This window comes from Lithobates pipiens, unplaced genomic scaffold, assembly GCF_037356315.1.
Source record: "Lithobates pipiens isolate NorthernLeopardFrog02 unplaced genomic scaffold, aLitPip1_a1.2 Scaffold_16, whole genome shotgun sequence".
In the NCBI taxonomy this organism is placed as follows: domain Eukaryota; kingdom Metazoa; phylum Chordata; class Amphibia; order Anura; family Ranidae; genus Lithobates; species Lithobates pipiens.
In genome coordinates this window covers 195936558-195949216 of record NW_027507748.1, presented here as the reverse complement: position 1 = coordinate 195949216, position 12659 = coordinate 195936558, and positions in this window count along the sequence as shown.

The window sequence follows — 12659 nt, the reverse complement described above, 5'->3', positions numbered from 1 at the left end:
ACCTGTCCCAGGGTCCCGCGATGTCGGCGGCAGATGACGAGCGGTCGCTCGTCTCACTGCTGCCCCCGCCACCATCCTCTGTCAGGGAATCGCGAAGTGAAGCATTACAGCTTCACTGCCCGGCTCCCTACTGCGCATGCGCGAGTCGCGCTGCGCGTCTCTTATGGTCCCCCGCTGTGTCCCTGGGAACTGTGTGTTTCCCAGAACACAACGGGGGGGGGGCGGGGCGTCTGCGGGGGTCTGTGGCGGTCTGGCCGGAAGTGGGTGCAGTTACCTGGATTATCTAGGTAACTGCACCCTCCTCCCCCCTGAAAGGTGCCGATTGTGGCACCGGAGGGGGGGAGGGATCAGATTAGCGGAACTTCCCCTTTAGGGTGAAGAACCGCTTTAACCAGCAAGAAAATGCAGAAAGCCTTGTAGCCCCTGGGATTTTTTAGGAGGTCAATATACAAAGGTTCCTAAAATATATAAAAAATAGATACTTTATTATAGACAATGGTTAACCCCTTTACGCCTAAGGGAAAACAAATCTTAATGCTTAAGCACAATTTTGCAACTTTGACATGTGCAAAAACTTACATAACATCACAACTACTTTGTACAACCAGGTGAATTATACCTTGTTATTTTCAGGATAAATTGGGCTTTGATTTGGTGGTAAATGGCTATATCTCCTGTTTTTTTTTATTATCAAAGGAAGACTGACCCAAAATACTATTTTTTTTTTATTTGGCTGCATATTTCTTGTTAATACTATAACCTACCACCAAAGAGCAACCTAAAATAAATTCTCCTGCTTCTGGCGATCTCAGCGATACCGCATATGTGTATGCTATTTGTTGTTTGTACCCGTAGCACAACCCACAAACAATAGTGCACATTTTACTTTTTTTTTTGTCTAAAACACACCAACACTAACTGACACTGATATTAATATAAAAAGTTAAAAATTCCTGACCAAAATATACTGAGCCTGACCTCTGATCCTTACCTAACCCAAACACTAACCCTGACACTGAGCTAGATCAAACCTTGATTTAGGTATTGTTTCTTTATTTTTTTTATATTTATGTATTCTTTTTTCTCTCTGTAAGGAGACACAAAGATGCAATGGGGTTGATATACTAAAGGCAAATCCACTTTGCACTGCAAAGTGCACAAAGTGTGCAGTCGCTGTAGATCTGAGGGGAAGATCTGAAATGAGGGGAAACTCTGCTCATTTTATCATCCAATCACGTGCTAAAATGCTGTTTTTTTTATTTTCTTTGCATGTCCCCCTCGGATCTACAGCGACTGCACTTCCCAGTGCACTTGTATTGCAAAGTGGTTTTGCCTTTAGTAAATAACCTCCAATTCATCTTTCCCCTTCATTCACAGAGAGATCAACAAAGGGCAGGCTTCACAGTGAGTGATCAATGTGGCAGCCAATTAGAGGCTACCACAGCGATCAGGTGACCTGGAATCAGGATCTGATCGGGGCCCAGGGCGCGAGAGCCCGTTCTCCATGCTGGGAGCGTTCTGTGCAGCACACTCCCAGCACAAAGGGAGATACGAAAATATGCAGCCCCATGGCAAAAAGCCTATAGTGGGCGCATATTTGGGTTACTTTGGCGTCAACGAGTTAAAACCAAATTAAAAGCCAAAAGATGCACCAATACAAAACAATGGAAATATCACTAGTTCATACATCAGTATAAATTGCTCCATACAAACATGGGCTAATGGTTAGGAGGTTCACATCCATAAACTGAGGAACATCATAATCTCTACACATTTCGTGAAACACGGTTCATTTCATCAGGAGTATGATGTTACCAGCCGGGTGTCTGAACATCTAGAAATAAACCAAAAATTATAACAAGAGAAAAATAGTACAGTAATTATGCTAGAAGTGTCTGCCTGTAAGGGTGAATGATAACTGAGTCCAAAGTAAACCCTAGAGATAAGATGGCTCTTATGTCAGATGACCATTGCATAATCATTAACATTCATATCACCTGAAAAAAGGTATGCTTTCTATGGAGTTTTATATCAGGAACACAAAAGAGACCATCCAAAAAATACTACTTCGCTTGGAAAATTGACTTTTCCAGGAGAAAAATCTGGAGATGTATGCTGATGACATAACAAGTGTCAATCAACCTGGAAAACAACTACAACCCGCACAATCATTTTATCCGTAAGCCTACTGTGATTTGATATTCAGGGTTTGAACTGTATATCCTTATTTTATTTTTCATCTTTTTCTAAAATTAATTAATACCTGAGCTTTTAGACATTATATTCAGAAGACTAGGGTAGATTTTACACTGCGTAAATCCCATGAGACTTGAGTAATCTTTACTTGCACCCAGATGGCATTGCAGCTGCTCTACAAAAAGGGAACTACTATTCATTGGATCATATAGTGTGTCTGTCCATATAAACTGCTTCATTACATTTCATGGCCATTCTGAGTCATGGAATAACACAGAAAGCACTACGGGATCATATACTATTATTGTAAGATCAGGTAATGTACCATTTGGCCATGCCTTACAGACATGCTCCATGTCACACCAGACTGGTGTAATCTGCAGCATAGTCCATTGTTCAGTAACTGCAACACATACTTCCCCAAATAAAACTCGAAATGCTTATCACCGATTCAAAAGGTTGATGCTGGTGTAATTTTGCTTTCTGTTTTAATGAATAGCAATGCAGCCTAAAATGATTTCCCTCTGAGAAAAATTAAATATAAATAGGTTACAGCCCTGTATTGATTTCTAACTTTTCCTCAGCATGCTCAAACACAAATCAGTTCATTTAGAAGACTGATTGAGCAGTTTGCACATCGAACATTCAGGTAGCTGTCCTTAGATATTACCCATACTAATAATGTAACCTACTGCATATAGCTAGGTTTTCAGTTTGAACTATGGCATAACACATACAAGGTCATGCTATGCACTGTATGCCTGTTGTCTGTTAGGGCTCATTTACACTTGCTTCAGCGTCAACACTCATTAATGTCTAGTTTACACTTGCTTCAAAACAAGGCTTCGGACAGGCTTTGTTAAAGCTGTCTGAATGCAAGTCAAAGCTCCTGTCACTAAATAAAATGGATAGCTTACAGTCCTGTTTACACCTTGCTTTTGGTTTGCTTTGCTTTGTTTTGAAAAGTATACCCCCTGTAGCTTTAGTGGTACTTCAAAGCGTCTTCAAAGCCTCTGTAGAAGTCTATGGCAAAGCTCACTTGAAGCCCCACTGAAACCAGGGGCGGATCCAGGGGGGGGGCAACAGGACAATTGCCCCCCCCGAAAATATCACACTGTCACCGACTGACTTGCAGGCTGCAGCGCTGCTATGCCCAAGTCTCTCTCTCTGTCTCATCAGCGATCAGCGGCGCAGAGAGAGAGAGAGACTCTGGTGTATTACACAGCGGGACTGGACCAGGAGGAGCTAGGAGGTGGGTGGAGTTGAGCCGTTGGCTTGGCAACCCTGCACTCGTTGCTAGCGCCTGCCCGCCTGGCGTCTAGCAACGAGTGATGTCATTGAGACAGTCACGTGACTCACGTCAGACTCGGAGTCTCAGACTCAGAGCCGACGTCACGTGACAGGAGCTGCCTGGAGGAGCGGTGTAGTGTCATATTTTGCTCCCCATCATAGAATGCTCCCGAAGTGACGTTGCGGCCAGAAATTTAGCACTGCGCATGCGCGATGCGTTCCAAATGCTTGCACATGCGTTTCAGAGGGTTTCCGACAATGTAGGTCAGTGAAACCGTCAGATAATGTCACGGAAGTGAGGGGAGGTAATCGTGACATTAACTTTAGACAGAGCGGCGAAGAGAGAGCAGGTAACTGTGGCTCAGGGAGGGGATTACCTCCCCTCACTTCTCTGACATTATCTGACTGTTTCACTGGTCTGCATTGTTGCAAATCATTTGAAACGCATGGCGCAAGTGTTTGGAACGCATCGTGCATGCGCAGTGCTAAATTTCTGGCTGCAACATCACTTCCGGAGCATTCTGTGATGGGGAGCAAAATATGACACTATAGGGGCACTGTGTGACAGAGGCAGAGCGCCAGCAATCTTCCCTTTATGCGTCCGCCCCTGAGTTTGTTGAGTGTGCTGGCCCCTCCTACCTGCATCACCTCATCCCTCCATCTTGTCCATACTCATCACAATCACTCCCTCCGCCCCGACAGCAGGGAAGTGACGTGGCAAGTGACAATTGGCAACAAATGACAGGTGACATGGCAAGTGGCAATCTGTATCTGGTGGCAGGTGACGTGGCAAGTGACAATCCGCAACGTGTAGCAGGTGACGTGGCAATCTGCAACATGTGGCAGGTAACGTGGCAAGTGACAGTCCGCAATGTGTGGCAGGTGATGTGGAAATCCGTATCTGGTGGCAGATGACGTGGAAAGTGACAATCTGCAACATGTGGCAGATGATGTGGCAGTCTGCAATGTGTGGCAGGTGACATGGCAAGTGGCAATCCGTATCTGGTGGCAGATGACGTGGCAAGTGACAATCTGCAAAGTGTGGCAGGTGACATGGCAAGTGACAATCTGCAACATGTGGCAGGTGACGTGGCAAGTGACAGTCCGCAACATGTGGCAGGTGACGTGGAAATCTGTATCTGGTGGCAGATGGTGTGGCAAGTGACAATCTGCAACGTGTGGCAGGTGACGTGCCAAGTGACAATCTGCAACGTGTGACAGGTAACGTGGCAAGTGACAGTCCGCAATGTGTGGCAGGTGACATGGAAATCCGTATCTGGTGGCAAGTGACAATCTGCAACGTGTGGCAGGTGACGTGGCAAGTGACAATCCGCATCTGGTGGCAGGTGGCGTGGCAAGTGACAGTCCGCAACGTGTGGCATGGCAAGTGACGATCTGCAACTGGTGGCAGGTGACACACTCTGGGCTCTCACTGATTCTGCATTATGGTGAGTTGAACCATTTCATTTTATATAACATTCTATATAACAATGTAATAATAAAAATAATGCGCTTCCAACATCCTGACACCATATTAACCATGGTGCCGTCATGATTGAAACGCTAGCACCAGCCATGTCCCCGATAAATTGCCCACAAAAAAAAACCGTATTTTCTGGCAGTGCCCCTCCCGAGACTAGACTCTGGATCCGCCCCTGACTGAAACCCCACCAAAGCCCCACAAAGCCTCACCAAAGCCCCACCAAAGACTCATCAAAGCCCTATCGCAGCTCCACCAAAGCCTCATCGAAGCCCCACCAAAGCCTCATCAATCCACCAAGCAAAAGCAAAGTCTAAACAGGACTGTAAGCTAACCATTTTATTTAGTGAGAGGAACTTTGACTGGGATTTAGGCTGGATTCACACCTATGCAGTTTTGGTGCTTTTTGCATTTTGCAGATTTGCACTACAGAAAGTGTTCCATAGGAAACAATGTTAAATGGACTGTAGTGCAAATTTGCAAAATGCAAAAAGCACAAAAAAGTTCATAGGTGTGAATCCAGCCTCAGAGAGCTTTAAGGCTGGATTCACACCTATGCATTTTGAGTGCTTTTTGCATTTTGCAGATTTGCAATACAGAACGTGTTCCATATACAGCTTTAGAGTTTTTCACTAATCGACTCACTAGCGCTACACCAATTTTCTCTTATTTTCACTAAACTTTGTTTGTTTGGGTGTTAGCTGCTGACCCTCAGTTTTTGGCCTCAGCGCAGTGTTTTCCCCCAATTTTTTCTTTCTTGACAAGTTGTGAATTGTCCACTTGCAATTGCAATTGTTTAAATAATTTTTTTAATGGTTTTTCCTCATTTGCAATCATTTTTGAGATTTTTATTGTAAAAAAAAAGGTCACCTTTAAAAACGCTTATAAACTAAAATGCGGTAGCGGCGTTTTGCCGCGTTTACCGCGTTTTGCCATGTTTTGCATCTGAAGCATGGAAACTTTTGCGTCTGAACCCATTTTTTTGCTTCTGGAAAAACGAGGTTAAACGCATGCATAAAAACGGCAAAAAACGAGACTGTGTACATGGACACATAGGATAACATTGAATGAGTTCAGGGGCAGTTGAAAAAAGTGTCCAACTGCCTCTGAACATGCGTTTAACAGCGTCTCGTGTGCATGAAGCCTAAGAAGTCCTGTGATCACTGTGAGAGTTAAAGCAGATTCCCCTCCCTGTCTCCTCATATTAAACCCCACCAATGCTCTTTTAAATTATTAAAGCAGTTGAATGCCCAGGAAAAAAAGAACACCTGCAAGGCAAAGGCATAATGAGCTAGTATGCACAGCATACTAGCTCATTATGAAATACTTACCTTAGAATGAAGCACTGGCATTGCCTCCCAGTCACCACTAAGGGAGCTTACATGTTCCCTCGGCATTCCTTCAGGGTTTGCGGCTCCGGTGCTGTAAGTGGCCAGAGCCGCAGGAGTCCTCTTTCAATCAAGGTCTGATTTTCCGTCAGCATCCGCCAGACCTTCAGCTGACGTCAGCGGCTGCATGCAAGGTGAATATCTTCTAAACCGTACAGGTCTAGGAGATATTCATTTAACCTACAGGTAAGCCTTATTATAGGCTTACCTGTAGGTAAAAATGTGAACATGGAGTATACAACCACTTTAAGGGTAATAAGTCAAAAATGTTGTGTCTGTAACCACAACAGTCGTATACATCATCCACTATGTGCCCACCCACCACACTGCTATATTCAAGACTATATCATTGAGGGCTCACTTCTTCCTAATCCTTTGGCCAGCCCACCAATGATGTTGTGCAAGTTCTGACTCTGGACTAAGACCCCTTTCACACTGGCAGTGCCCGGCTGTTAGTGGTAAAAGCGACACTTGTTTTTGCAATGCTTTTCGACCACTAGCAGGGCACTTTTTACCCCAAAAAATTTGAAAAAATTCCTGTTTTGTGTCACTTTCAAAACACTTTTCAGGCGCTTTGAAGGCGCTGCCCATTTATTGCAATGGGCTGGAAATTTTGTGAGCGCTATTTACAGCTACTTTCACATTGAGGCGGTTTTAAGGGGCTTTAGCGCTATAAATAGCCTTTGAAAACCACCTCCCATTCATAGTATTGAGTCTTTTCAAACTGGGGCACTTGCGGGATGCTACGAAAAGTCCTGCCAACAGCATCTTCGGGCGGTTTTTAATCAATGGGCTTCCAAAGCGCCTGAAAAATGCAGCAAAACGGGACTTTACAATTTTTTTTCCCAAAAAAGGGCCCCGCTAGTGGCTGAAAAGCGCAGCAAAAGCGCTGCCAAAACAGCACTAAAGCACCAGAAAAACGAGCAACGCTTTTAGCACTAACGGTGCTGCCAGTGTGAAAGGGGTCTAAAGTGTCAGCTAATGAGAATGCTGCTTTCCTCTCTACAAGCAAGATTTTCTAGCATGACCTCTAGAAGTGTTTGTCCAGCCTCTCATTGTACTTTCTCTTTTTCTAATCAAACTTTCTCTTTTTTATTTACTTTCCTTTCTCAGCAAAGCCAGCTCTTGCTTCTTGGGTTTTGTAATGGCATTACCTGCAGATGAGGGTTTAGAGGAATCAAGGAACTGGAACCTCGTTTTATATAAAGACACTAGACACTAGACTAGGGGTAGGGCTCTGCTCTACCTTGCCAGACACCACCAGCCACATCTCCAGCCACATAATTTTTGACTCCAACTTTAAGATCCGGGCACATCCAGATATCTGGCTGATGGATACAACCATCTCTAGCCCTTGATGTTCTGGATGGTTTAATAACTTTTGATACACACTCTCTATCAACTGGATCTGCATTAAGGGGAAAGTACTATTCTACCTCTCCTCTATAGCTAGGGTCTATATAGAGTTATATCACTAAGTTATACAATAAAACCATTCCACTATATACGGACCCCTGGTTGATGTCATTCACATTCTCTGTTGCTTGTGAGCTGTTCTGATGGATCAGTTTTGGATCAGTTTTGAGTTATGTTCTTTGTCTTTATGGGTGGAGCATCAACATTTGGGATATAAGCTACAGATCTGGAAACCACAAGCCCTCTCCCTGAAGAAGATCTTCATTTTGTTTTTCGAAATGCTTGTGATTTTCAGGGTCTTGCAATGCCTCATGGGACTTGTAGTTTCATCACAGCTGGAGGGCCGAGGTTGCCTACCCCTGCACTAGACTATGTAACATATTGTATTTGTGAAGGTGTCTGACTGTAGGATATCTCTTGCAGAATTTGTAAAAAATTAGCAATTTTGCTACACCAATACCTCAAAACAGCCTACTATGATATGCCAAACAGGGCTGCTAATACATCTAGTTGTACTAGGTGGTAACTAGCCTGGCTAATTAGTAGTTTTGATTTGTATTGTGTCTGAGTTTAATTTGTAGTCTCTCTCTTCTGTCAATAGGTAGCACTGTTGCCTTTGACATTAGGATGATGGATTACAGTGAATTCAGGTGATGGGTAAAAAAGGTGTCTCAGCCAATCAACAGGAGTTTCTTTGGCCGCTATACATGCTGGGATAGGCTATTTATTTGGGAGGAGTCAGGTGATCAGGATTCTTGCCGACTGTGCCTGGGTGGGTGTGTGTCAAGTAACTCCTGGTTGCTAGGCCTGAAGCCAGAGGCCTATCCAGGAGGCATACTGGCTGCTAGGTCTATGTAAGGCCTATCTAGTAGTTCAGGGTTACGCAAAGGAGACGCAGCAAAGGTTAAGTCTGAAGCCTGGGGTGGAATCGCATGTGTTAGAGGCTCATAACGAGGGGAGCCTGATCGTTGCTGGGGGTAAAGTAGAAGCAGTTGCTACAAAGGGATGACCACTCCTGTTACCAGAGGCAAGTTTGGAAGGAATGAAGTTCTGAAGGAGTACCAGAGCAGACGCTAGCCAGATCCTTAAGTGGCTGCAGCAGAAAAAAGTAAAAACATAGGAGTGGCCATCGCAACTTCCAGGTCAAAACATCACTGAGCCACTTGCAGGTAATACCAGATAACAAAAGTATTTACAGAACACGTAGACTTTTTGCCAAAAAGAATGAGCAGCTTTACCATATTAGACTAAGCCTGGGTTCACATTGCTGCAGCGCGAGACACCACACAGGAATCGCAGAACATTCCTGTGTGAAATACATGCAGTGTTTCTGGGGTGTAATTTAAGCCATGGATTTGTATGACTCAAATAGCACTGCATTTGCACCCAACTGGTGCAGGAACCCTTTTTTTGTCAGCACCAGAATCGGATCGCTGCGTTTTGCAAACCGCTTTCGGGGTGTCGTTAACTTAACATATACTCTGCAATCGGTTCAAATGAATGGGTTTGCGATTTAGATGCAGGCCCAAATCCACAGCAAATTCTAGTGTGAACCCAGGGTTAAAGTGGTATTAAACTTGTATTTTTAATTTTACCTACAGGAAAGCTTATAATAAAGGTTACTTGTAGGTTAAATGAATATCTCCTAAACGTGCACTGTTTAGGAGATATTCTAGGGAGCAGCAGCAAGTGATGTCACCGGTGCATGGGCTTTGAGGAAACGGCATACCTGTGCCATTTCTTCAGAGCTCTGTGCCATGGCCGTGACTCCCACGCGCATGCGTGGGAGTGCAGTCATCGCAGCTCGGCCTTTCAAACACCCGTGGCCTGCAAACCCAAAACCAGGTGGAGATGGAAGCCCCTGCAGCGGTAACAGCGTGCCGCTGGAGGGCTTTGTTTCAAGGTAAGCCTTTCATAATGTGCTAGTGTACAATGCATTCTAGCACATTATGTATTAACCTTGCAGGGTTTTTTTTTTAAACACTTTCTACCACTTTAAAGGGCTTCATTCACTATCACAAAAGACCACAAAATATAATTGATGCTAAAGTGGTCAGCACATGACATTATGAGCTATGGGTATGGAAACCTTTGGATAAGACAATTTTATTATTTTCCTTTATTTTAACGATTTGTTAAGCGATTGTACTGTTCTGTGATGCCCAGTAGCCTACTTTGAATCACATAAAAAAAAAAAATGAAGGTGTTTGATGTAATCATTCATGTTTCCTTGGAAAAATGTCCACATCTTACAAATTCTGCCAGGGGTCTGTAAATTTATGAGCATGACGGCACTTGAATTATAGTGCTGAAGTGGGTTCGGGACTGTGCACCCGCACTCATGCCACATTGGAAGCAGCGGCAGTGTCCATGCAGCTGCTGCATCCTAATTGTCAGCAATGGGACTGCCTGCACAGGATTGCATGGAAAACCTGTGCATCTCTGTGCTGGTTAACATGGCCCTCCATGGGCATTTGGTTACATACGCCCCAAGTGAACAAACTGTTTAAAAGCCTTTTATAGATTTTGCATCATGCCACTAATACAGTACATTTAATAATTTTTAGATGTGACATTTCTTACTGCTGAATTCTCCACATCTACCTTCCTATATTAGTCACATGCCAGCAGTGTTATTGTTTTAATTATGAAAGCTGTAATCTTATATTGTTTCTGTGGCAAACATTCACTTTGTTAATGTTATTAAAGCTTGGCTTTGTATTTTTAATGTGTATTATTCATCTGTACAGCATATGAGTGTTTGCAAAATTACAACAATAAATGTGTGAAAATGTAAAAGTATTATTCTAAACAAAGATTAGTTTAACATAATTTATATAACAAATTGCAGGACTTGAAATACTGATGAACTATGGGGAATGGGAAAAATACCAGCAAACGTGAAATATTTTGTCCTAGGAAGCTTTTTTGTGCCTGGATATGTTCCAGATGCTTAAAGGAGTTGTAAAGGCACAAGGTTTTTTATCCTAAAGCTACTTTCACACTGGAGCGTTGGGGGCGTCAGCGGTAAAGTGTTGCTATTTTAAGCTGAGCTTTACCATCATTTTAGCTGCGCTATTTGGCTGCTAGAGGGGTGCTTTTAACCCCCACTAGTGACCGAAAAAGGGTTAAAACTCCCCGTAAAGCGCCGCTGCAGCAGTGGTTTGGTGGCACTGCCCATTGATTTCATTGGGCAGGGGCGCTTTAGGAGTGGTGTGTGTGCGGCTCCTACAGCGCTGCAAAGCTGCTTGCAGGACTTTTTTTTACCTTTTTTTAAGCACTCGGGCTTTCACACTGGAGTGGGAGGAGAGGATCTTTACAGGCGCTATGCAGACGCTATTTTTAGCGCTATAGCACCTGTAAAACGCCTCCAGTGTGAAAGCAGCCTAATGAATTCTATGCATTAAAATAAAAAAAAACTTCTGTGTGTAGCAGCCACCCCAGCACCCCCCTAATTACTTACCTGAGCCCCATCTCTCTCCAGCGATGTCCACGAGTGTCTAAGCCATCGGAGACACTCCTCTTGATTGTCTGAGACACAGCAGCAGCACCATTGGCTCCCACGGCTGTCAATCAAAGTTAGTCGGCAAATCAGGGGTGAGGAGGGGCGGGGCCAGGCCAGGGCTCCATATCTGAATGGATACATGGAGCTCTGACTCGATTTCCCCCATAGAGAGCTGAGGGGGCACTCAATAGAAGGGAGGGGCCAGGAGCAGCAAACAGGGACCCGAGAAGAGGAGGATCCAGGCTGCTCTGTGCAAAACCAACTGCACAGAGGATCTTTCAAGTGCTTTATAGTCAGGAGTTACAATCACAGAATGGTGGGCCGCCTTCAAGGTTCTTTATCTGTGAAGACTGTGAATATTTTTGTTCTCTTCCTGTGGAGTCTGTAAGCCTGCTAGTTCTTGGATTCCCTGTGCCCAATCCCTCTCACCCTGGAGTTTTGATTGTGATTTTTGTTTTGCATCTTAAAGTGACTGGCACCCATTTGTTCACACTACGTATCCCGGATTGTCTGGGACAGTCCAGCATTTTGCAGGTCTGTCCTGGGTCTTGGGCACTGTCATTTTGGAACTATACAGTGTCCCGGAATGAAACTGACACAGCCGATGCAGCTGTTTGCGATTCTGCATCGATGCAGAGAATTGATTGCCGATGACATCTTCCTGCCCTGTCTCTCCTGGAGAAACACAGCAAGAGGTGGATAAAACCCCTCCCCTTTATTAGTTGCGCACAAAGGAGGAGCCATGGGCGTTAACCAGCCCTGTTTTCCCACTGCTGACGTCATCCCCAGCCGCTGATGTTCGGCGTATCTTACAGCTGTGGAGCCCCGAGTGTCCCGGATGGATTACTAGACACTGTAGTGCTTAGTCCTTCTATTCAGTGTGCTACAGACATACTGATACATTAAGTACTTGTAGTTCCCTATGGCTGAATTTAGTTTTGTGCATGTGTATCAAGTAGGGCTAGCTCATTTAAGATCTTGAGGCTTCATTTTTTTCAATACTTACTCCAGAACCCTCAGGTCATTTGTATTCCTTTTGTAGTCTAAAGTATGTTTTTTTAATATGCAGCTTTACTGCCTCAGATATAAAGAGCATTTGTTTAATGTATGTTAGCCTAACATTGAAAGAACAATTACACTCTTTAAATCTACACTCACTGGCAACTTTATTAGGTACACCTAAAGCCGCGTACACACGTAGCCGTCTGTCCGACGTACTTAGTCTGGCGGACTTTCCGCCAGACTGTCCGTCGGACTTTCCGAACGGGCTACTTGCCCACACACGGCACTTTTTCAGCGGACTAATACGGCGTACTAAGTCCGGCGTACTATCCGCCCTACTTTTGAAATGAACAAACTCGCCCACACACGCGGAGGAAAGTCC